General features: G+C 43.8%; 1 pseudogene; it reads left to right on the top strand.

Moving 5' to 3' along the window:
- Nucleotides 1-381: 381 nt before the first annotated feature.
- LOC119271255 overlaps nt 382-26,458 on the top strand; it is a 76,322-nt pseudogene continuing 50,245 nt past the window's right edge.

Raw genomic sequence — 26,458 nt, 5'->3', positions numbered from 1 at the left:
GGAGATATAGCCGCATCGTGGGTGTTACACTTACCTAGGTATCCGGCGATCCAAAGTGATCACGACTGGTGCCGTGCGCTAGGTATCCGGCGGCACATGTTATCACGGGTAGCGCTACTTCTCGTGATCCAAAGTGATCACCCACTGGTGTCGTGGGCATCTTCCTTACTAGGGTTGACGTACCTTAACGCCGATGACCGGTGTGGAGAGGGGGAGGATCCATGGGTGGTCAGAGGTCGTTGGCGTCGGTTGTGTGCACGATCTGAATGCCCTCTATTGGGGCGCTCTCCGGTTGGGGTAGTTTACTTAACATCCGTGATCATGTGCTAGTTAACTGATAATGTTTGCACAAGTAATGATACATATTATTTGTTGTAGGAAATGGCAGACGATGAGTTAACTGATATGATGTATGACATGGAGTTTGGAGAACTGATGAAAGACTGGATAGAAGATTGGCTAGATGATGAAAATTCAGATCGTGGAGATATGTCAGAGAATGGGGGCGAATTGGAAGATCTTAATGTGAGTGGCATTATCATGTTGTAATTTTTTGGTGGCATCCGACAAGATTATATTTTTGTGTTGAAAATTTATAGATGGATGAGCATGATGATGGCCAGGAAAACAATGAGCATGATGATGGTCAGAAAAACAACTCAGAGATCTCGAATGAAGATTACATTAGTCAGGTATGGAAGTGGAATTATTTATTGGCATGCAAATTGAATTTATCCTGGAATATTATATGATAAGTACTTATGTATTTGTGTTATATTTTCCAGCTCATTTCTGAATGTCATAATGCGTACGACTATTATGGTGAATCCGACGCGGAGACAGGCCTTGATGACTAATCATTAGGTGCACCTGATTCTGGGGAGTCGCAGTCGTCGGTCATGATGAGTGAGGTACGTATGTAATCAATGTTGTATGGAAGTAATGTTATACCATAGAAAGTTGTTTTCATGGCTATGTTATGATTGTGTAGGTCACAGAAGATGAGGGGGAAAAGAATGTCCAAGATACTGCCAGTGCAGATGATAAGAGGGAGATGTTCATGCAGATAATACAAATGACTTCTATGTCTCACGATGCTGCATATGATTTCTACAACAGCTATGCTAGAGATAATGGTTTCAGCATTAGAAAGAATAATGTGAGGTATAGCAAAACCGAGTCACATCATATGCATTATAGGCGGTTTGTTTGTTCCAGACAAGGAAAACATGACAGCAGGTTGCTAACTTAGGAAGGACACAACCGTAGGCTCAGACCCGAGACACGCTGCCACTGCGAAGCGCACCTGACCGTGAAGCTTGACCAAAAGCATGGGCTTTGGTATGTTGATAGTTTTGAGGACAAGCATAGCCATATCTTGGCAGGACCGGATGAGGTACCTTTTCTTTGGTCACACAGAAAATCAAAGAGTGCCAGAAAGCTGAGATAATGTCCATGGGAGCTGCAGGGATTAGAATTCACGACATGATGGATTCCTTCATCAGCAAACATGTATGGTATGACGGTATTGGTTTTACCAGGTGTAAAATATATAACCTTTGCGCCAGGGAGAAGAGGAAGCTACTTTCAGAAGGTGATGCTGCCACAGCCATAGGCATCATAGCTAGTTGGAAACAGAGGGATCCTAGCTTCTTTTTCGAGTACAAGCTAGATAATAAAGGACATATGAATAGGATGTTCTGGTGTGACTCCCAGTATCGTCATGACTATGAGGACTTCGGTGATGTGCTTGTATTTGATAGCACATACAAGATGAACCGGTATGGTATGCCATTCATACCTTTTGTTGGCCTTAACAATCACCGGAAGACCATTGTTTTTGCTTGTGCCATAGTTTCGGACAAGACCAACGAGACATATGTGTGGCTGCTGCAGACATTTTTGAGGTCCATGTGTCAAAAGATGCCGAAGAGTGCTATCACGGATGCCGACGCTGTGATGATCAAGGCAATTCGCCAAGTCTTGCCAGACATGTGGCACCATATATGTACGTGACATATAGAAAAAAATATGAAGATTCACCTCAGTCACAAGTCCTTGAAGGAGTTCCGAACTCTTATGTACTACAACACGTCCACGGCCACGTTTGACAAGACATGGCACGTGTTTTCCAAAAGAAGATGGCAGTCGAAAAAAGAGTAACATGGTTGAGACGGATGTATAAGAAGAGGAGACTGTGGGTCGCAGCTTATCTGACAGAGGGGTTCTGGTCTGGCATGAAAAGCCACCAGAGGAGTGAAAGTATAAACTCATGCATTCACCTCCACTTAGATGGTGAAATGACCCTGGTGGATATGATTTTGCACTATGAGAACACCGTTGTACGTATCCGTGAGAATGAGGCGTGAGATGACTGCACGGACTCATAGAGTTTACCGATGCCAGTTACTAGCTCGAGGGAACTTGAGATAGCTGCTTCTCACGTCTTCACTCCAGCAAACTTCTATATGTTCCAAGATGATCTTAGGAAAATTGGCGGCATGGAGATTGTAGAAATAAAGCTCGGAGACATATCACAGCAGTACATCGTGGCCTGGAAGAAAAACCGGAAGAGCCGTTTTTGGGTGGATATACATGAGTAAATTCCGCAGAAACTATAAGGTGCAGCTGCAGAAGAATGATTCGAAAGGGTCTACCTTGCAAGCACATGTTCCATGTACTGAAGTACTTGAATATATATGAAATACCAAAGTGTTCAGTTCTTGTGCGGTTCACAAAATACGCAAGGTTGGGACTGCCCGTGAGGCGCGACAAGCGATCTGTTGGGATTTGGATGGACTAGGGCAGCTGAAAGAATGAAATATAGCCAGGTCAGTGTGTTGGCTTCAGAAGCTATGCATGAGGCTTGCAAACACCCAACTTTGTGGGGTCAGTTAAATGAGAGTTTGAAGGTCGTGATAGCTAAGAACCATGAGTATGATCAGCTAGAGGAAAATTTGAGTAAGAAAACGGCTGATCTCAGTAGGTGTGCAATTGAATATGTAGACGATGGTGAAGGCAACATAGTTGAAGTTCAAGATCCTATTAAAGTATCAACGGAAGGTGCAGCTAAGGTAGATGAGAACCGCCCTATGTCGAAAAATGGTAGGTCACTTTCGTATGACGAGATCAGAATCAGGTGGGGCGCATGCAAATTGCTAGGGCACACTAAACGCAGCAAGAAATGCAAACTAAATAAGAAGTAAGTTTTTGTACGCATTGTAGGTTATAATTGTTTTTAACTTGTCATTCATTAACTTTTCCTGTTATCATGTGCAGAAGCGGGGTGAGTGAAGAAGAGTAGAACACTTGCTAGAGTTATGTACGGATGAATCCAGTGATCTAATAGTGAGGTGTCTACAATGTGTTACTGCATACATGATATATACTCTTGCAAGAGGCCAGGACCTTGAGATAGCGCTTGTAGCATATATGGACTAAATAGGAGGCAGTCACTAGGGACTTAAATCATGGGAAATGGATAGCATTTGAGCCATTATAATGATGGCATCTTTTGTGTTGTCCACTCGAGTTATATTATATTAGAAAACTAGACGATACCCCGCACGTTGTTGTGGGAATGTTTTGCAATATATTCATAGAAAAATGGTTACGTGGAACATGCATATGTTGTTGGGGGAATCTTTTGTTTGCATGTTGTGGTGGACCTTTCTCCATGCATGTTGAATGATGAGGTGGCAAACTTGCATGTTAAGAGAAATAGGTTAGTGGGGGCTAGTAGTTTAGATATAGAAGATGTAATTATGTGTGGTAATAAATAATTTTTTTCCACTCCTCTGGTTCACCACCATTTAGATACAGAAAATACCAGCTCACTTGGGTATAGAGTATAGACTTGGTACTGAAAAAACCACCATTTTCCCCGCATAAAGAAAAGATAAACCCACCATTTTATGGCATGTTGTGTAACTCGGGCCGCTTGTCGAGATGATGTGGAGGGGGGCGAAGGATGCCGTTAGATGGCGCGACACACGATCGCTCCCGTTGCCAAGCCCATTTAACAATTTTTATTTTTATTACAACTCGTTTAAATGGGCCGCGCTGGCCACCTGGTCGGGGTGGTTCTTCCCTCACGATCTCCACGCGCATTCTGTCTATCCACTGCGACCGCCGCCGCCGCCACCGATCCACATCTTGCCATCGGTTGCGTTACGCCATGGTTTCATGGAGCGATGACTCGAACTCTTCTTCGGACGGCGAATCTGTGACTAGCCTGTAGGTACGCTCCTACTATATAATCTCCAGATAGTGCTAGGCTTAGGGTTAGGGTTCTTCATTACCGGTATTTAACGCAAGGCGTTGATTTGTGCATTATCTCTATTATTTCTTTTAGCTTCCTACGATTATCCCTTGCTATGAATGGAGTGGCATTGCCCACGATCTGTCTTCTCATTGTCTGCATCGAGAACCTTGCGTCAGGCTAGTTGCTTTTGATTCCTTGGACACTAGCAGACGTTTTCTTGCTTGTGGTCAGAAGGTATGTTGTTCCATACTGTAAATATATGTTTACATTAGCTCGTGCTCGATTTACTTCGCGGTAATCCATTGTTCTTCCCATAATTACATACAATTTCAATTAATTTATGCATTTACAAAGTCTGTATTTATGTTGTCTTTTTTACGGTCTAATGTTTGTTTTAGCCCATAATAGCATATACTTGTAGTTAATTGATCCATATATATATATATGTATATCATTGCATGCTACATTTTTTGTTTATATGATTGAGAACATATTTGTAGTGCATTGCTTGTAATTGTAGTGCATTTGTGCATATATGATTGAGACCATATTTTTTCATAATGTAGGAATAAGTGAAATGTAACTATGTGGAATGGGTAGACCCGGAGTGGTCTATGGATACAAAGTTCCGCCTCAGAGAACTGTGGAGCATGTATGACAAGAAGCTGAGACAGAATGTTAAGAATGCTGAAGAAAATTTCAAGTTAATTGGAGAAAAGAGGAGGACAGAGGAAGAGCTGAGATTTTTCAAAATGGACTTTGCTTAAATGGTGGATGATAAGGAGGATGCTCTCACGCAGTTGGGCAACGCAAGATTGTCACTTAGAGATCTCAAAGAGGAGGATGCTCTCACACAGTTGGGCAACGCAAGATTGTCACTTAGCAATCTCAACGAGGAGCTGGAGAAGAATAAGATGGCAGACCATGGTTGTGCCAATCTACATCAGGTCCGGAGGGCAAAGTCTAAGAAAGACCGGGCCCGGGTGGTGCTAGAGAGAGACCAAGTGATGAGAGAGAGGGACCAACTGAAGCAAGAGAAGAAAAAACTTGAGTATATTAGTGCAGATTTTCTCAAACAGAAACACGGGTACGTTGATAAGATCAAGAAGCTGAAGGAGATTTGTGATGAATTTTAAGTATGTTTTGTGGTTTATTGTTGAACTGAATGGTCAAGTCCTATCTGCATTTTGGGCAGTTAATTGTGTAAGGCCTAAGTATATTATATTAACTAATAAATTATATGACATTCGAAGCAGTTTTCCCTTCTCTGACCTGCATCCTAATGCGGGTTCTCGACTAAGCACTGAAATTCTTTTGCTTCCACCGGAGCTCCTAAATCCTACTGATCAAGGGGCCAAAAGAGTTGTTGATCATGTAATTGATGGTGCTACTGATACTGATCTTCATGATGCAGAAAAGGAAAAGGGTAACAAAAATGCAGCAAAAAAATCTATGCATCATGATTTCAAGCAACGCATAACGCCAAGGGAGTCTGGCGCAAGACACGAGGAAGATCCACCTGCGGACGCTGATCCCGGGAGATCCAGCGGCAATCATACGCATGGGATCCCAGGTGGATCCGCCTACTCCACCCAGCGCAGGATCCACGAGTGGCCCGTCTGCGTCCGACACACGGGCTGTCTCCACCGAGCAGTCGGGCGGGAGCGAACCTGGCGCATCCCCCCGCGCCAACTGGTGCTTGTCGACTGGGTCTCTAGCGCCTGGTCCGCTACGCATTGATGACGCCGGCAGGCGGTCCCCAGGGGGTGTGTCGCCCATGTGTCAGCTGGATCTGTCGTTGTCTCGAGCGCGGGATCCCACACCGGATGGCACGATAGCCGAGGGTGATTCTCAGGCAAAAAAAGAATTTGTTGAAATTTTATTTTTTTTGTGTTGAATAATGCCAAATCAAATAAAAAAATCCAAAAGTAAAAAGGAAATGAATTACTCTTCCATGGAAGAAAAGAATGAACACAGCAACAAAAAACATTAAGCTAGAACAAATGAAGGGAGGCAAAAATGAACCGTTCTTACCTACACAACAAAAAACACAACGTGGTATAGTGATTACTTTTTGATCTTCAGAAAGAACCTGTTCATTGAATCCGATTCAACTAAAGTTGGAGAAACTAACACCCATTAGCCACCTGTGTGCGAAGCACGTCGGTAGAACTAGTCTCGCGTAAGCATACGCGTAATGTCGGTCTGAGCCGCTCCATCCAACAATTCCGCTGAATCAAGAATCAACTAGTGACGGCAAGTAATATGTATATACTCAGCCCACAACTCCTTTGTGTTCTACTCGTGCATATAACATCTACGCATAGACCTGGCTCGGATGTCACTGTTGGGAACGCAGTAATTTCTAAAAAAATCCTATGCACACGCAAGATCTATCTAGGTGATGCATAGCAACGAGAGGGGAAGAGTATTGTCCACGTACCCTCGTAGACCGTAAGCGAAAGCGTTATGACAACACGGTTGATGTAGTCAAACGTCTTCACGATCCGACCGATCCTAGCACCGAAGGTATAGCACCTCCGCAATCTGCACATGTTCAGCTCGGTATATGGGGTGCCCCCTCCCCCGTATATAAAGGAGTGAAGGAGGGGGGAGGGCCGGCCCTCTGTGGTGCGCCCTAGGTGAGTCCTACTCCCAGCGGGAGTAGGATGCCCCCCTTCCAAGTAGTAGGAGTCGGAGAGAAGGAAGGGGAGGAGAGAAGGAAGGAAAGGGGGAGGGGGGGCGGCCGCTACACAATTCGGATTGGGATAGGGTGCGCGCCTCCCACCTTTTCCATTCCCCTCCTCTATTACGCTAAGGCCCAATAAGGCCCATATACTCCCCGGGGGGTTCCGGTAACCTCCCGGTACTCCGGAAAATGCCCGAACTCATCCGGAACCATTCCGATGTCCAAACATAGGCTTCCAATATATCGATCTTTATTTCTCCACCATTTTGAGACTCCTCGTCATGTCCGTGATCAAATCCGGGACTCCGAACTACCTTCGGTACATCAAAACACATAAACTCATAATACTGATCGTCCCCGAACGTTAAGCTTGCAGACCGTATGGGTTCGAGAACTATGTAGACATGACCGAGACTCATCTCCGGTCAATAACCAATAGCAGAACCTAGATGCTCATATTGGTTCCTACATATTCTACGAAGATCTTTATTGGTCAAACCGCATAACAACATACGTTGTTCCCTTTGTCATCGGTATGTTACTTGCCCGAGATTCGATCGTCGGTATCCTCATACCTAGTTCAATCTCGTTACCGGCAAGTCTCTTTACTCGTTCCGCAATACATCATCCCGCAACTAACTCATTAGTCAGAATGCTTGCAAGGCTTATAGTGACGTGTATTACCGAGAAGGCCCAGAGATAACTCTCTAACAATCGGAGTGACAAATCCTAATCTTGATCTATGCCAACTTAACAAGTACCATCAGAGACACCTGTAGAGCACCTTTATAATCACCGATTTAGGTTGTGACGTTTGGTAGCACACAAAGTGTTCCTCTAGTACTCGGGGGTTGCATAATCTCATAGTCATAGGAACATGTATAAGTCATGAAGAAAGCAATAGCAACAAACTAAACGATCATCGTGCTAAGCTAATGGAATGGGTCAAGTCAATCACATCATTCTCTAATGATGTGATCCCGTTAATCAAATGACAACTCATATCTATGGTTAGGAAACATAACCATCATTGATTCAACGTGCTAGTCAAGTAGAGGCAAACTAGTGACACTCTATTTGTCTATGTATTCACACATGTACTAAGTTTCCGGTTAATACAATTCTAGCATGAATAATAAACATTTATCATGATATAAGGAAATAAATAATAACTTTATTATTGCCTCTAGGGCATATTTCCTTCAGCATACGACTAGGAACCCAACAGTTCATGGGCCAGGATGCAGGCCCGTGGTGCATATTTCTCTGCTGCTGGTATGCCCCACAGGGCAGAGGGCAGATGATTAGGCAATGTACTGCATGCATATGAGAGGAGCTTGACTGGCGACTCGCAGCCGGGTATATAAGCTGGTGCGACTCCCTCTCGCTAGGCGAGGTGGGACTAAACTCCCACCATCGTGTGCTCTGCCCTGGTGCGGCCATGCGATGGGCCAGATTAGATGGGCTTTCACAGGCCAGCCTAACCCGCGTGCTGCACCACGCATGGGTATAGATGGCTAGGCTGGCCCATGCTTTTCCTTTTGTTTAATTTTTTCCCTTTCCTTTTGTTTACATAAAAATTACCTAAGCCCTCAAAAAATAATATATATATATATATATATATATATTACCTAATTTTTATTTATTACCTATGAATTCAAAAGGTATTTTTATCAAAGACATCTTTTTAAATATTTATATTTTCTTTTCTTATAAATAAGTGACATTTTCAAAATTCTAATAAGTATGATAATATAACTTTCTTAAAAAATATAGTACATCTTATTTCAAATTCTGTTTTTGCACACACTATTTTTAACTAGTATTACATTACTCTTCTAAATTTACATTTTAATTCCTTCACACTTTGATGATGGAATATTTGCTCTGTTATTGCAACAGTTGTTCAAATGATGGAACATTTCATCTTTTTTGCTTATTCAAATTATGCAATGATGGAATGTGTGAGGATGAATAATTATCAGTAACTTTACTAAACCCCATGTACCATAATTCATGACACGGATATTTTCGAACATTGCCAGATTATAAATATCATACGATTTGCACACGGGCACACCATGTTGCACTTGCCCACAACATGCATAAGTCTTGCAGCATGCGTCAAGCAACACCGAAGCAGCTTTTGTGATCATTGCACCATCAAAACTCGTAAACTACACATTGAAACAACATCTAAATAGAACATGCCATTCACCACAAATAAAGTTAAGGCCACGCAAATATAGATAGCATTCTAGATTACCACCACAGGTACCATCCTGTTCACAACAGATCCAGTTCAGGCACATAATACATTACATTCATATAAGCATACTAGATTAGTAGAGCTAGTTCCCAACAGTTCACACCCACATGCAGCTTTCCAAAAGTAAAACACCATCAAATTTACTGATGATGAGTAGGGCTTCCAGCTTCTGATGATCAGCACGAAGTAGGGAAACTACACTGGATACAGGGCCTTCATGAGGGCAGCATGCTGCGCCCTGATCTTCGGGTCACCGCCGCTAATTGATGAAGCCCTTGCATGATCCAGAAGATGCTCATAGAGCCCATCCCTGAGCTTTGGCCTCGAGCAGTACGGGCATTTGAACTCCCCCCTTGTAGTAGAAAGAAAGACCCTGGTCCCTGATCTTCTGTAGCTCCTTCTCGATGAATGATTCGACGTTGGCGTGGTCCACCTCATCTCCAGAGGCATACTGCACACATTAATGAATTCCATTATTACTAATATAAAACCAGTGCCAATAATACAATATAGACTTCAGCCTACCATACATTTAGGAAAGCAAAGTTAAGCCAAATGTTATTAGAAAAATGTATAGTGAACATTAAAATATTTTAATCTGAAGTTGTGGAGCAAAGGAGGATACACATAAACTCACTTTTTTTGAATTTTTCATAAACTCAATTTAGATGTTTGTTTATACTATCAGCTCAATTACTTGCATACTCAGGCCTAGTCATTCAACATTGATTCTATTCAAGGTTTGGAAATCAGCTTTCCATGTGTTGCAAATAAACCTTAAAGGAAACAATGTCACTCTTTGAATCATGAAAGCAAGAAAGTTATACATTGGACCTAAGGCTAAGGGAAGTGAGAATATAGCTAACTAAAGCGGTGAGACATGTATTTCAATGGTGCCAAGAAGAGAAATTGAGAGAGAAATTAGTGATGAGAACAATCAGCTTCAAACCTACATAGTGGAAACTGGAACCTAAATTTTACAACAACCAGTTTCATTTTGACCACTCAAGGTTTCATCTTCTTGTAGGAAAGAAAGTACATATCACTCAATATTTATTCTAACATGATAACATGGGATTCTGATCAGCGAGACCTGGCAGGAGTAAATCAAATTCCGGGTGTGTGCTACACTGACCTATATCTCTTTATAATCATATAGGTTTGAATGCACTATTGTACAAAAGAGCCTTCACTAACTTTCTCTCACTATTCATGTCAACCATGCTGCCACAAAAAGTGTGGCTAACAAAATGGCCACCATAAGTGTGGCAACATTTGGCAAAAAATGGCCACCAAATAGGCCCTAGATTTCAGGGTGGGCTTACCTCAAACACTTCATCGTCACCATAGCCTTCAGCATACGGGTCTTCGAAGTCGGTCATGTCCAGCTTCCTCTTCTTATCCACTGAACCATCCACCTAAATATAAAATTACATCCATTACTACTAATTACAGAAGCCAACTACAAATTTAAATATGCACACATGACACATTGACCAGCTTATCCAAACAATGATCGTACTTGCATTTTTCCATTTTCATGCACACATCTGAACAACATAGCTAATATAACTAATATTCTGCAAAACTTTCTAATTACAGGAAGCCTACACAAAAGAATAATTAAAATGTACCTAAGCATTTTTTGGGATAATGTAGCAAAGCTCCCACACATATTAACATAATGCAGTAGTTACTTATGTACAACTTCAACTATAAATACGTACATCTCCAACAAACATCTAAAATTTCATTACTTACCAAAACAACAAAATATTATACTATAGATGAATCTTGTATCATCTAAATCAATTCATTTCCCCATCAAAATTAATGCATTCCAATTCCAATATGTTTCCATCCAGTAACATTGAACCACAGAACAAATCAAATAATCATATATGTGTGCGGCATTGAACTACAGATCTAATAATCATATATAGTCTATTTGTCCTTAAATTCCCTCTTAAATAAGGTGTTCAACCTCATACTAATTAAAATCTAAGAAGAAGAAATTCCATTACTAATCTAATAAGCATCTGAAAAAACCCATCCCTCAATCCGGCTACTTCTAACCTAATCTAATAATCATATGTGGTCCACCATTCTTGCACGAATAAAAAACAGAAAAAACCCTAATGTAGAGAAAACCCTCAATCCAACTAATCTAACCCAAGAAACTTTTGGAAAAAAACCCTAGAATCTAAAAACTACCAACTAAATGGGAGAAGCACATACCTTCTGCTCCACCTGCTCCTCGTCGGAGCCGGCCTCCACCTTCTCCACCTCGTGCGCCTTGCCAGAGCCCGCCTCCACCTTTTGCACCTCGCCGGAGATCGCCAGAGCGGGTGCATCTGGCTGGACTACGCCGCTCGAGCCCGCCTCCACCTTCTCCAGATCTGCAGCATCTGTTGAACTGCCTTGGATGCCGGCACCTTCCCTCACCCATGAGCCCGCCGCAACCTCTTGCGCCTGCGCCACCAGATATGCGCCCCAATCGGGCCGCTCGCCTCCAGCGTCTGATATGTCTCCGTCGTATCTACTTTTCCAAACACTTTTGCCCTTGTTTTGGACTCTAACTTGTATGATTTGAATGGAACTAACTCGGACTGACATTGTTTTCAGCAGAATTGCCAAGGTGTTGTTTTATGTGCAAAAAACAAATATTCTCGGAATGACCTGAAACTCCACGGAACATCTTAGAAAAAATAATAAAAAATCCTCGCCAAAGATGAAGACCAGGGGGGCCACACCCTGTCCACGAGGGTGGGGGGCGCCCCCCTAGGGTGCACCCCCCTACCACGTGGCCCCCCTGGATGCCCTCCAACGCCAACTCCAACTCTATATATTTGCTTTCGGAGAGAGAAAATCAGAGAGAAGAAATCATCGCGTTTTACGATACGGAGCCTCCGCCAAGCCCTAAAACCTCTCGGGAGGGCTGATCTGGAGTCCATTCGGGGCTCCGGAGAGGGCGGCTCGTCGCCATCGTCATCATCAACCATCCTCCATCACCAATTTCATGATGCTCACCGCCGTGCGTGAGTAATTCCATCGTAGGCTTGCTGGACGGTGATGGGTTGGATGAGATTTATCATGTAATCGAGTTAGTTTTGTTAGGGTTTGATCCCTAGTATCCACTATGTTCTGAGATTGATGTTGCTATGACTTTGCTATGCTTAATGCTTGTCACTAGGGCCCGAGTGCCATGATTTCAGATCTGAACCTATTATGTTTTCATGAATATATGTGAGTTCTTGATCCTATCTTGCAAGTCTATAGTCACCTGCTATGTGTTATGAGCCGGCAACCCCGAAGTGACAATAATCGGGACCACTCCCGGTGATGACCATAGTTTGAGGAGTTCATGTATTCACTATGTGCTAATGCTTTGTTCCGGTTCTCTATTAAAAGGAGGCCTTAATATCCCTTAGTTTCCAATAGGACCCCGCTGCCACGGGAGGGTAGGACAAAAGATGTCATGCAAGTTCTTTTCCATAAGCACGTATGACTATATACAGAATACATGCCTACATTACATTGATGAATTGGAGCTAGTTCTGTGTCACCCTATGTTATGACTGTTACATGATGAACCGCATCCGGCATAATTATCCATCACTGATCCGGTGCCTACGAGTTTTCTATATACTGGTTTACGCTTATTTACTTTCCCGCTGCTACTGTTACAGTCACTACAAAATACCAAAAAGATTACCTTTGTTGTCTTTACTTTTGTTGCCGCTACCACCACTATCATATTGCTTTGCTACTAAACACTTTGCTGTAGATACTAAGTTTCCAGGTGTGGTTGAATTGACAACTCAGCTGCTAATACTTGAGAATATTCTTTGGCTCCTCTTGTGTCGAATCAATAAATTTGGGTTGAATACTCTACCCTCGAAAGCTGTTGCGATCCCCTATACTTGTGGGTTATCAAGACAAATTTCTGGCGCCGTTGTCGGGGAGCATAGCTCTATTCTTTGAGTCACTTGGGATTTATATTAGCTGGAAACTATGAAGAACATGAGAGATCCAAAAACCAAGATCTATCCCTCAACTACGAGGGGAGGTAAGGAACTGCCATCTAGCTCTGCACTTGATTCACCTTCTGCTATGAGTAAGTTTGCGACACCTACACCTGCTTCTGCTATTCGTTCTGATATGTCGCATGTTATTGATGATGCCACTTCTGCTATGCATGATACTTATGATGAAACTGCTTCTATGCCTGATACTACTATGCCCCTTGGTGAATTTCTTGATGAACAAATTGCTAGGGCTAGAGAAAAAGAAATTATTGAATCTGAATACGATGATGAAAGTGATGATGAAAATATTCCTGTTATTCCTGAGGGCTATCTTTTTGATATGGAATCTTCTGCCGCTATTTTAGCTTGCAAAGATAGATATGATCTCAAGAGGTTATTAGTTAAATGGAACAAAGAATCACTTAGAGATAAAATGAAACCCGACCCTGCTTTTGCTACTTCACCTATTTGTGTTCCTGATAAGGATTATGAATTCTCTGTTGATCCTGATATAGTTACTTTGGTTGAATCTGATCCGTTTTATGGCTATGAATCTGAAACTGTTGTGGCACATCTTACTAAGTTAAATGATATAGCTGCCCTATTTACTAATGATGAGAGATTGCGTTACTTTTATATACTCAAAATATTTTCGTTCTCATTAAAGGGTGATGCTAAGATATGGTTTCATTCTCTAGATCCTGGTTGTGTGCGTAGTCCCTAGGATATGATTTATTACTTCTCTGCTAAATATTTCCCTGCTCATAAGAAACAAGCTGCTTTGAGGGAAATATACAACTTTGTGCAAATTAAAGAAGAGAGTCTCCCACAAGCTTGGGGGAGGCTTCTCAAGTTACTTAATGCTTTGCCTGATCATCCTCTTAAGAAACCCGAAATACTTGATATCTTTTATAATGGACTAACGGATACTTCCAGAGATTACCTGGATAGTTGTGCTGGTTCTCTTTTCAGGGAAAGAACACCGGATGAAGCTGAAATTCTATTAAATAATATGTTAACAAATGAAAATAATTGGGCACCTCCTGAGCCAGCTCCTGAGCCAACTCCTGCTCCAATTACTGAGTCTATTCCTAAACCAACTCCGAAGAAGAGAGGTGTTCTATTCCTCAGTCCCGAAGATATGCAAGAGGCAAAGAAATCTATGAAAGAAAAAGGTATTAAAGCTGAAGATGTTAAGAATTTACCTCCTATTGAAGAAATACATGGTCTTAATATACCGCCTGTTGAAGAAACATATGATCTCAATTCTTTATTTATTGAAGAACCTCCTGATCCTGATATCCCGACACAGGTAGTAAAGGTAAATTCTCTCTATAGATATGATAAAGCTGAAGTCCCTCCTACTAAAATTGCTAGTCAGTGCTTGGATGAGTTTGATAACTTTATGTTTAAGCAAGACGACTTCAATGCTTATTTTGGTAGACAATTAAAAGAAAATGCTTATATGATTAGACGCTTGGGTGATTATATGGCTAATATTAAAGGTGAACTTAAACTTGTTAGCAAACATGCTTCTATGGTTACCAGGCAAGTAGAACAAGTGCTTAAAGCTCAAAAAGAAGTGCTTGATGAAATGAATAGTAAGAAAAATGATTATGCTGTTAGAGTGGCTACTAGAACTGGTAGAATGACTCAGGAACCTTTGTATCCTGAAGGCCACCCTAAGAGAATCGAGCAAGATTCTCAGAGAAATAATATTGATGTTCCTAGTTCTTCTAAAAAGAAGAAGAAGAAAAATGATAGAATTGTGCAAACTTCTAGTGAACCTATTGCTGAACCACATGATAATCCAAATGATATCTCTATGTCTGATGCTGAAACACAATCTGGTAATGAACATGAACCTAATGAAAATATTAATGATGATGTTCATGATGATGCTCAACCTAGTAATGACAATGATGTAGAAATTGAACCTGCTGTTGATCTTGATAACCCACAATCAAAGAATCAACGTTATGATAAAATAGACTTTGTTGCTAGGAAACATGGTTAAGAAAGGGAACCTTGGGTTCAGAAACCCATGCCTTTTCCTCCAAAACCATCCAAGAAAAAGGATGGTGAGGATTTCGAGCGCTTTGCTGAAATGATTAGGCCTATCTTTTTGCGTATGCGACTAACTGATGTGCTCAAAACAAATCCTTATGCTAAATATATGAAGGATATCATTACTAATAAAAGAAAGATGCTGGAAGCTGAAATTTCCACCATGCTTGCTAATTATACTTTTAAGGGTGGAATACCAAAGAAACTTGGAGACCCCAGAGTACCTACTATATCTTGCTCCATTAAAAGAAATTATATTAAAACTCCTATATGTAATCTTGGAGCCGGTGTTAGTGTTATGCCTCTCTCTTTATATCGTAGACTTGACTTGAATAAGCTGACACCTACCGAAATATCTTTGCAAATGGCTGATAAATCAACTGCTATACCTGTCGGTATCTGCGAGGATGTGCCTGTTGTGGTTGCAAACGTTACTATTTTAACGGACTTTGTTATTCTTGATATTCCCGAGGATGATAGTATGTCTATTATTCTTGGAAGACCTTTCCTTAATACTGTAGGGGCTGTTATTGATTGCAACAAAGGCAATGTCACTTTTCCTGTTAATGGTAATGAGCATATGGTACACTTTCTGAGGAAACAACCTCAAGTTCACAGTATCAATTCTATCGAAAAAATTCCATCGGTTATATTTGGTGGTTTTGAATTTCCTCTTCCTACTGTCAAGAAGAAATATGATATTCTTATTATTGGGGATGTGCATATCCCTGTTGAGGTAACCTAGTGTTATTCGAAATTTCTCCGGTTTCATGATTATCGGAATGAGTTTGTTAACAAGACTTGATCAACCTTGTTAGTGAATTCTTTTTGATGAGCATGAGATGGATGAAACTAGAAGCACAACCTTCTGTACCCTCTCTATATTTTCTGCTATTTAGTAGAAATAAAGTAAAAGTAGTATTTTTTCGTCTGTTTCCTGACTTACCCGTGCAATATAAAAATATCCCGAAAATAAAAGTCCTCAGAATGACATGCCAATTTAATATGATTTTTTCGGGAATATTTGAGGATTTACTGTGCAAAAATTACTGCGGGAGGAGCTGCCACCTGGCCACGAGGGTGGTGGGCGCCCCCCCTCTAGGGCGCCCCCTGCCTCGTGGGCCCACGGTGGCCCTCCTCCACTTATCCCAGCACCCATCTTCTTCCTCTGTCTCACACAAACCCGAAAAACCAACTCAAGCACGAGTTCCAGCCACTTTTGCTGTGATTTTCGATCTCCTTGCTCAAAGCACCTCTCGCAAAACTGCTTGGGGAGATTGTTCCTTAGTATGTGACTCCTCCATTGGTCCAATTAGTTTTTGTTCTAGTGCTTCATTCTTTGCAAATTTGTGCTACATAGGTGACCATGTTCTTGAGCTTGCATATCAAATTTATATGGTTCCAAGTAGTTCTAATGCTTGATTTAGGCTCTAGGCACTTGTAGGAGTAGTTGCTATCAGTTTTATTGAAGTTGGTTCACTTTTGTTTGAAGTTACTAAAATTTTTAGAATTTTTCAGAAAATGATGAGGAGATTATTGAGGGGCTCATCGAGCCAAAGCTCGAAGGAAAAGGCACCGAAGCCTAAGTATAATTTGCCGCGCACCATGGAGGTTCGGGCGTGTGAATGGCCTTCCGAGGATTTCTTGAGAGCAGCTGGGATTTATGAAGATTTTCATGAATTGGCTCATAATGCAGGCCTCACCGCTTTCCTCCACAACCAATGCGATCAGTAACTCTTACTCACAAATACCTTTGTGCAAAACTTTCATTTTCATTCTAGGAACTCACCACCTATGGTGGAGTTTCATTTATATGATGAGCATAAGGAGATGTAACTTTATGATTTCTGTCGGATTTGTTTACTCCCTTTTGAGGGCAAGACAGAAGAACCACATTATGATGATGTGGTTGGGTTTATTGATACTATCACTGTTGGAGAAACTAGGAAGGTTTCCGATGCACAAATCACTAGCATACATTTTCCTGTTTTACGTTACTTTGCATTATTTGCTAGTCGTTGCTTAATTGGACGCGGAAACTATGGAAACCTTAGTATCCCTGATATTATTATTTTGCTCCAAGGTTTATACAGTGATAACACTTTTAGTATGGGCGGCATTATTGCTAGACGGTTAAGTATGAACCATACTAAGGGTCCTATCTTTGGAGGCATCTATACTACACGCCTAGGTGCACATTTTAACATACCTATTAGGCATGCTGAGAAGGAAGAAAAAGTTTTGCCTCGTGTTTATTTAGATTATAAAAGTATGGTGGCACATGATTTTATTGTTAAGAATAGGGCAGGAGAGCTTAAATATCAATTGTTCTTTAATAAACATCATCCTGAGATTATTACCTTGCCTGCTCCTTCTTTGTTTGATTTGACTGTAGGCAAGTATCTTGTTCCGTTGACGGCTATCCACGCCTACCGGAACCCTGCACCAGCCGAGGAGCCAGAACCGGAACCACAATTTGATCCTTCACGACAGTCTAACTATCAGTGGGATCCGGAGATGATTGCCAGTCAGTGGCAATCGGAGCCTTCTTCTTCCTCATCGCAGTACGACCCCAACTATTATTATGGATATCCGCCAGGCCAGCCGTGGCCATAGACCAACTTAGGACAAAAGCCTAAGCTTGGGGGAGTACGTATTTCTCACCGACATTACATTTATGTTCACACACACTCATCACTAGATGTCGGTGCTCATACTTTTTCATTGTAATATCCATGCTAGTTTATTTTCTTTTTCCTGCTTTCTTCTTGTGTGTTTGTTAAACCTTAAGAAAAACCAAAAAAAATTAGTAGTAGTTTATTTTTCTGCTATAATAGTAATAATTAAAAAGAAAACCCAAAAATATTTCCCGTTCTTCTTTTGCTTATTGGGAGCTTTCTCGTGTAAATAGTTTTATTTCTTTTCTTTTCTTTGGGGGTCAGTAGGAGAAGACCATAATTAAATTGTTGAAGTGGCTCTTATATGCATTATTGTTGATTTAACCAAGAGCCCATATTGCCTTGTCTTCTCCTGTTTATTGAATGCTCACAGATTCCAGCTTAGTCCAATGCACGTACACTCTTATTATTATTCACACCATTCGGTCGTGCAAGTGAAAGGCAATTATGATGATATATGATGGGCTGACTGAGATGAGAAAAGCTGGTATGAACTCGACCTCTTTTGTTTTTTTAAATATGATGAGTCCCTCGTTCTTGATTCAGCTTATTATGAATAAACATGTTTGCAATGACAATTAGAGATCGTACTTGCTTGTGCCATGCTTGATTAGCTATGAGTTATAATGGTTTACCTTGTGTGCCAACATACTATTGCGATGATTATGATGTGGTATGATGGGGTGGTATCCTCCTTTGAATGATTTAAGTGACTTGACTTGGCACATGTTCACGCATGTAGTTGAAACAAATCAACATATCCTTCACGATATTTATATTCATGGTAGATTATATCCTACTCATGCTTGCATCTAATGTTTATTAATTTTAATGCATGTACATGGGTGTTGTCGCTCTCTAGTTGGTCGCTTCCCAGTCTTTTGCTAGCCTTCACTTGTACTAAGCGGGAATACTGCTTGTGCATCAAATCCCTTAAACCCCAAAGTTATTCCAGATGAGTCCACTATACCTTCCTATATGTGGTATCTACCTGCCGTTCCAAGTAAATTTGTATGTGCCAAACTCTAAACCTTCAAATAAACATTCTATTTTGCATGCTCGAATAGCTCATGTATCAACCAAGGTTGTCCTTATCTTCCGTGTTAGGCGGGTTATTCTCAAGAGGAGTGGACTCCGCTCCTCACTCACGAGAAAATGGCTGGTCACCGGGATGCATAGTCCCATGCTTTATGCAAACTAAATCAAAATTAATTGCAAACAAAACTCCCCCTGGGACCTGATGTATGTTGGAGGCACTCGTTGTTTCGAGCAAGCCATGGATTGATGTTTGTTGGTCGAGGGGGAGTACAAAGTTTACCATTCTGTTTGGGAACCGCCTATAATGTGTGTAGCATGGGAGATATTGCCATCTCTTGGTTGTTATGTTGACAATGAAAGTATACCGCTCAAAATACAATTTATCTCTATTTTAAAACCGAGCTCTGGCACCTCTACAAATCCCTGCTTCCCTCTGCGAAGGGCCTATCCATTTACTTTTATGCTGAGTCATCACCCTCTTATTAAAAAGCACTAGCTGGAGAGCACAACTGTCATTTGCATTCATCACTATTAATCTATGTTGGGTGTGACTATGATTGGATCTCTTTTACCATGAATTACAATGTCTAGTCAGTCCTTGATCTTTAAAGGTGCTCTGCATTTATGTTTTGCGGTCTCAGAAAGGGCTAGCGAGATACCATCTTGTTATATCATATTATGATTGTTTTGAGAAAGTGTTGTCATCCGAGATTTATTATTATGACTTGCTAGTTGATTATGCTATTGACATGAGTAATTGTGAGACCTGAGAATTATTGCAAATGTGGTTAGTTATGATCTATGCTGAAAACTTGAATGTTGGCTTGACATAGTTACAACAACAAGAGCAAACAGAGTTTGTAAAAGTTTTTCTTTCTTTCTTTCAGTTTGTCAACTGAATTGCTTGAGGACAAGCAAGGGTTTAAGCTTGGGGGAGTTGATACGTCTCCGTCTTATCTACTTTTACAAACACTTTTGCCCTTGTTTTGGACTCTAACTTGTATGATTTGAATGGAACTAACCCGGACTGACGCTGTTTTCAGCAGAATTGCCATGGTGTTGTTTTATGTGCAGAAAACAAATATTCTCGGAATGACCTGAAACTCCACGGAACATCTTAGAAAAAATAATAAAAAATCCTCGCCAAAGATGAAGACCAGGGGGCCCACACCCTATCCACGAGGGTGGGGGGTGCCCCCCTAGGGTGCACCCCCTACCTCGTGGGCCCCCTGGATGCCCTCCGATGCCAACTCCAACTCTATATATTTGCTTTCGGAGAGAAAAAAATCAGAGAGAAGAAATCATCGCGTTTTACGATACGGAGCCGCCGCCAAGCCCTAAAACCTCTCGGGAGGGCTGATCTGGAGTCCGTTCGGGGCTCCGGAGAGGGGGATTCGTCGCCATCGTCATCATCAACCATCCTCCATCACCAATTTCATGATGCTCACCGCCGTGCGTGAGTAATTCCATCGTAGGCTTGCTGGACGGTGATGGGTTGGATGAGATTTATCATGTAATCGAGTTAGTTTTGTTAGGGTTTGATCCCTAGTATCCACTATGTTCTGAGATTGATGTTGCTATGACTTTGCTATGCTTAATGCTTGTCACTAGGGCTCGAGTGCCATGATTTCAGATCTAAATCCTATTATGTTTTCATGAATATATATGAGTTCTTGATCCTATCTTGCAAGTCTATAGTCACCTACTATGTGTTATGAACTGGCAACCCCGAAGTGACAATAATCGGGACCACTCACTACAAAAAAAGACACATCCGTGACATTTTGGGCCGAACGAATTTTTTTTGTCATACATATGACACTTCTATGACAATAATTGTGACAAAACCCGGTATCATCATAGATGTGGTGGGCTCCTACTTCTATGACAAAAAATCTTGACAGAAAATGGGCTTTTCGTCCTGGGCGGGCCGGAGACACAGCTGCATGACATTCTTTGGGCCATCCATGACGGAAAAAACCATGGTAGAAGCGAGAGGGAGGAAAATTTCGGGGAGTTCCTGGTTACGGTGGAAGGTCGGGGGCCGAGCGATGCGTGTTTCTCTCGTACACGTACGCGCGTGTGTGCAAGGCGTTGGCTCTAACTGAACCCGAGCGAGGCGTTGGGCTCTAACTGAACCCGAGCAATTGCACTGCGGGCTACGCGTTACTGAACCCAAGCAATCGATCGATGGCTGTTAACTGAACCCGATCGAGCGATTCCTTGGCTACTGCTGCTAACTGAAGCCGGTCGATGGGATGAATAGTGAGCGTTGCGGGGGGGTTTGGATGAACAGTGAGCGGTGGCATTGCCTCTGGATGAACAGGACCCCGTGGTGTGGTGGAGGGCTGGATGAACAGTAGACGGTGGAGGGGTGCCCGTGGAGGGGTGGATGAACAGGACCCCGTGGTGTGGAGGGCTGGATGAGTAGTAGACGGTGGAGGGGTGCCCGTGGAGGGGTGGTTGAACAGGACCCCGTGGTGTGGAGGGCTGGATGAACAGTAGACGGTGGAGGGGTGGTTGAACAGTAGCCGGTGGAGTAGCGCGCGGCGGAGGCTGGATGAACAGGAGCCCGTGGAGGCTGGAGGAGGTCGACGGTGGATGAACAGTAGCTCGTGGAGGCTGGAGGGGGTCGACGGTGGAGATGAACAATATCCCGTGGAGTCCCATTTTGCAGTACACCACACCCCTCCCGATGAACAAGACCCCCGTTTCGACCGTAGCGCTCCAACACAAGTCTGTTTCCTCCGTTTTGCGGTATGCCACACCCCTCCCGATCAACAGGACCCCCGTTTCGACCGTAGGAGGTCCGTTTCCTCCGTTTTGCGGTACGCCACACCCCTCCCAATCAACAGGACCCCCGTTTCGACTATAGGAGGTCCGTTTCCTCCGTTGTGCGGTACGCCAGGCCTCGTTTCCATCGCCTCTTCCGTCCAAGCCCTCCTGATGAACACGACCACGCATTCCGTTCCGACCCAGCCGCGTTGCCTCCCGATGAAAACGACGCATTCCGTTGCCTCCCCATGAACACGACGACGACGCTGTTTCTCCGTTCCGACCCAGCCATGTACACGAGCCCTCGCCGTACGTATGCGCGAGTAGGCGTTCGAGACCCCACCCGTATGTACACATACGTGGCCGTAATTTCTTTCTTGCACCCTGGCCGCCTCTACTACGACACGTGCGCGCCTCTACATCCACCAGTATATATGTACGTACACGTTCGCGACCAGAATGACAACGCCACGTACGCTTCGACTAGGTGGGTCCCAACTATCAGGCACTTCCTTGCCTGTGAAGATGTAGCTGGTGGGTCTCAGTAGTCAGGGGGCGAATCATTTTTTTGGCCCGGACGCACTTCCTTGCGTGCGAAGATGTAGCTGGTGGGTCCCAGCAGTCGGGGGGCTGGTGGCTCCCAGCAGCCAGGGGGGCGAATCGTTTTGGTTTTTTTGCCCGGACGGACTTCCTTGCGTGCGAAGATGTAGCTGGTGGGTCCCAGCAGTCAAGGGGGTGAATCGTTTTTTTTTGCCCGGACGCACTTCCTTGCGTGTGAAGGTGTAGCTGGTGGGTCCCAGCAGTCAGGGGGGAAACATTTTTGTCGCGAAATACGGTGGCCCGTTCGGTGGGTCCCTGCTGTCAGGTGGAGGAATCATTATTTTCTGCGTAATAAGGAGGCACTTCCTTGCTGCCGCCGTGGATCCAGATGTCAGCCTCTCCACGTATAGTCCACGTCCGATGGAAGTCGTTCCTTGACCACGTTGACCACGCCGCACCGAGAGCACCAGGGCAGTGGACGATGGCGAGGCCTAGGAAGGGGACAACACGGAGGCAGGGATGACTCGGCAGTTGTTTCCCACGCGGAGGGGAGTATGACTGTACGAGGGTTTACTGGTTCATCTACCGTCGCTGGAGAATAACAGTAGGTGTGGGTGAGTAGAGGGATGGCTAGGCCAGCGATGGGAGTACGGTCGGGCGGTGAGGCCTGCTCGGCAGCACAGCCGGCCGCGAGGAGGAGGGAGCAGGCAGTCCCGCTGGCGCTTATTTGAGCGGCTGGAGCAGGAAGAGCAGAGATTGAAGAAGCACGACGGCCGTTGGATGGACATCCAACAGTCAGTGCTTGTGCGTCAACCTTTTTTTAAGAAAGCCTCAAATCTGTGGAAAACAACATACATCCCATCTGCCATTATTTCTAATAATTTACAGCCCATTTGCTAATTCTTAAGGTTTTTTTGGAGCTCATATTCTTTTTGTTAGCATTGCAGCCCATATTGTGGCAACGGTTAAAAAATTATACGAAATTTTGCATATTTCAGTGCGGTCTGAACTGTTTTTAATTCCGAAATTTTGACTCACATTCAAACTGATTTTAAAAATAAATGTATATCAATATAAAATCCAACAAATTCTCCACGCATAAAAAATAATGTAATTTAAAATCTTGAAATGAAAAAAAAGACATTTGAAATTAATTACCGGTTTGATGTGTTTTAAAAATGTACAACCCATTTCTCATTATTGATGGGCCATTTTCTCGGCCAGCCGAATGAAAGCTCTCCTCGTCTTGAAAGATTTGCAGCCCAACAGGCCTGACAAAGCGACTTACTTGGCAAATCACAAAAAACTGGGTTGTGGCCGTGGACCCAGCTGTCAGCCTCTCCACGTACAGTACTCTTCCGATGGAAGTCGTTCCTTGACCACGTTGACCACGTCGCGCGGAGAGCACCACGGCGGTGGATGACGGCGAGGCCTAGGATGGGGATGATGTGGCAGTGGAAGCCCACGCGGAGAGGACTACGATGGTTCACTGGTTCGGCTGCGGTGTGAGGCTGCCGTCGCCGCAGGGCCTGGCCAGCGGTGGGAATAGTAGGGGGCGGTGAGGCCTCTGCGGTAGCACAGCCGGCCAGGGGAGGCAGGAGCATGCGGCACGACCAGCGCTGCTTTGGGCGGCTGGAGCAAGAAGACCAGAGGTTGAAGAAGCACTACGGCCGTTGGATGGACATCATACGGTCACTGGAGCTAGAATCGTTCATATTGACTAAGTTGACAAAGCCCTTTGTCCCCGTCAACTTAGTAGGCCCACAAGTCAGCCTCCCAGCAAGGTGGGTCCCAGCTAGCTGGGGGAGTATTCATTTTTTTGTGCGTAATAAGGAGGCACTTCCAGTGGGTCCGAGCTGACAGCGAGGGGAACGTTTTTTTTGCGAAATACGGTGGCCCGTCCGGTGGGTCCCAGCAGTCAGGGGGAAATGATTTTTTTCGCAAAATACTGGTGGTCCGTCCAGTGGGTCCCTGCTGTCAGGTGGAGGAATAATTATTTTTCGCATAATAAGGAGGCACTTCCTTGCAGCTGCCGTGGACCCAGCTATCAGCCTCTGCACGTATAGTACTCTTCCGATGGAAGTCGGTCGTTGACCACGTTGACCACGCCGCGTCGAGAGCACCAGGGCGGTGGACGACGGCGAGGACTAGGAAGGGGACGACTCGGAGCCAGGGAAGACGCAGTAGTGGATGCCCACACAAAGAGGAGTATGAGGGTTCACTAGTTCGGCTGCGGTGTGAGGCTGTTGTCGCTGCACATTAACAGGGGGTGTGGGTGAGTAGAGGGATGGCCTGGCTAGCGGTGGGAGTAGTAGGGGGCGGTGAGGCCTCCGCGGCATCACAGCCGGCCACGGGAGGCAGGAGCACGCGACACGACCGGCGCTGGTTTGGGCGGCTGGAGCAAGAAGACCAGAGGTTGAAGAAGCACTACGGCCGTTGGATGAACATCGTACGGTAACAGGAGCTAGAATCATTCATATTGACTAAGTTGACAAAGCCCTCCGTCCCGTCAACTTGGTAGGCCCACAAGTCAGCCTCCCACTATGCTGGGTTCCAGCTGGCAGGGGAGATATTCATTTTTTTGTGCGTAATAAGGAGGCACTTCCTTGCGTGCGAAGATAGCTGGTGGGCCCGACATGTCAGCGGGGGGCAGTTTATTTCACGAAATACAGAGGCCCTTCCGGTGGGTCCCAGATGTCAGGTGGAGGAATCATTATTTTGCGCGTAATAAGGAGGCATTTCCTTGTGTGCAGCTGTGGACCCAGCTGTCAGCCTCTCCACGCACAGTCTACTTCCGATGGTGTCGTTCGTTGACCACATTTACCATGCGGCGCCGAGCGCATCCAAGGTGGTGGACGACGGCGAGGCCCCGGACAGCAACGAGCCGGAGATGGGAAGACGCGGGAGTAGTGTCGCAGACGGAGAGGTGTACGAGGGTTAACTGGTTCTAGTGCGGTGTGGTTCGGCAGTCAGTGGAGAAGAACAGGAGGTGTGGAGGGGTGGAGGGATGGCCTAGCCAACGGTGGAGTAGCGCTTCATAGCGAAGCGTGCTAAGCAGAGCTGCTAGCAGCAGGAGGCGGGAGGTGGTCCCGACGACGCTGGAGGAAGAAGACGAGAGATTGAAGATGGATGCCTATCGTTGGATGTAAATCCAACGGCTAACATGTTAGAATCATTTGTTGACTAAATTGACAACGACTTGCATTGGCTTCGACCTATTGGCCCACATTTTAGCCTCCAAAAATGTGGCACGTATTCAACCCATTTTTCAGAATTTACAGTCTTTTTTTTTTGCGCGGTAGAATTTACAGTCAATTTGATCTTTTTTTTGAATTACAGCCATTAGCTGGGCTGGGTGAACAAATAATGTAGCGTCCATGCGGCCCGTTTATTTTATTTCCTAAAAAATTACAGGCCATTTGCACTTTCTCGAAATACACGATTTTGCTGGGCTGATTCTAATTATAATGCTGGGTTGGGCCAGCAATGTTATCAAAAAATAAAAAGGGGCTGAGCATTTTGTTATAAATATATTTAAATAATAAGTGATATTATTACATTCATCCTTAAATCTTACCAAGCTTTTGTACACAATCACTAGGATTTTCGTGCCAAAACAATCCAGGATTTTATTTGTTAAGAAATTATTTTTATAAGTTAATAAGATGTGGGATATTGTTTTCTTACATATGTAAGTATCTGTTAAATATATGATGACAATAAAAATAATATATAATAACATATGAAATATTTTTTTTAGAAAAACAGGGAGCATCTCCCCGGTTCCATTGCTGAGAACGAAACCACAACATATTCTGATATAGTAGCTCAAAGAGCAGTTCGAAAGCAAAGGTAGAAAAGCTACAAACTAGGGGGGTGGATGAACAAGTTCTCTGAATAACACAAATCACCCGAGCGGTGCCAAAGGCAGAGCGGATAGAGCACTCAAATGACACAAGGAGGGTCCAGCGAAGCCTTCATGGTCTTCAGCCGAGGGGCCGTGTCAGCCTGCGGCGACCAGTAAGCAAGCGGAGAGACCGGGCTGGAAGGCGTAGCATGGTGGATGTCCCTCTTTTTTGGCGCCAGGTGCCCATCATCTTCATTAGAGAT

This window comes from Triticum dicoccoides, chromosome 3A (assembly GCF_002162155.2).
Source record: "Triticum dicoccoides isolate Atlit2015 ecotype Zavitan chromosome 3A, WEW_v2.0, whole genome shotgun sequence".
NCBI lineage: Eukaryota > Viridiplantae > Streptophyta > Magnoliopsida > Poales > Poaceae > Triticum > Triticum dicoccoides.
This window is presented reverse-complemented; position numbering and strand designations above follow the sequence as displayed.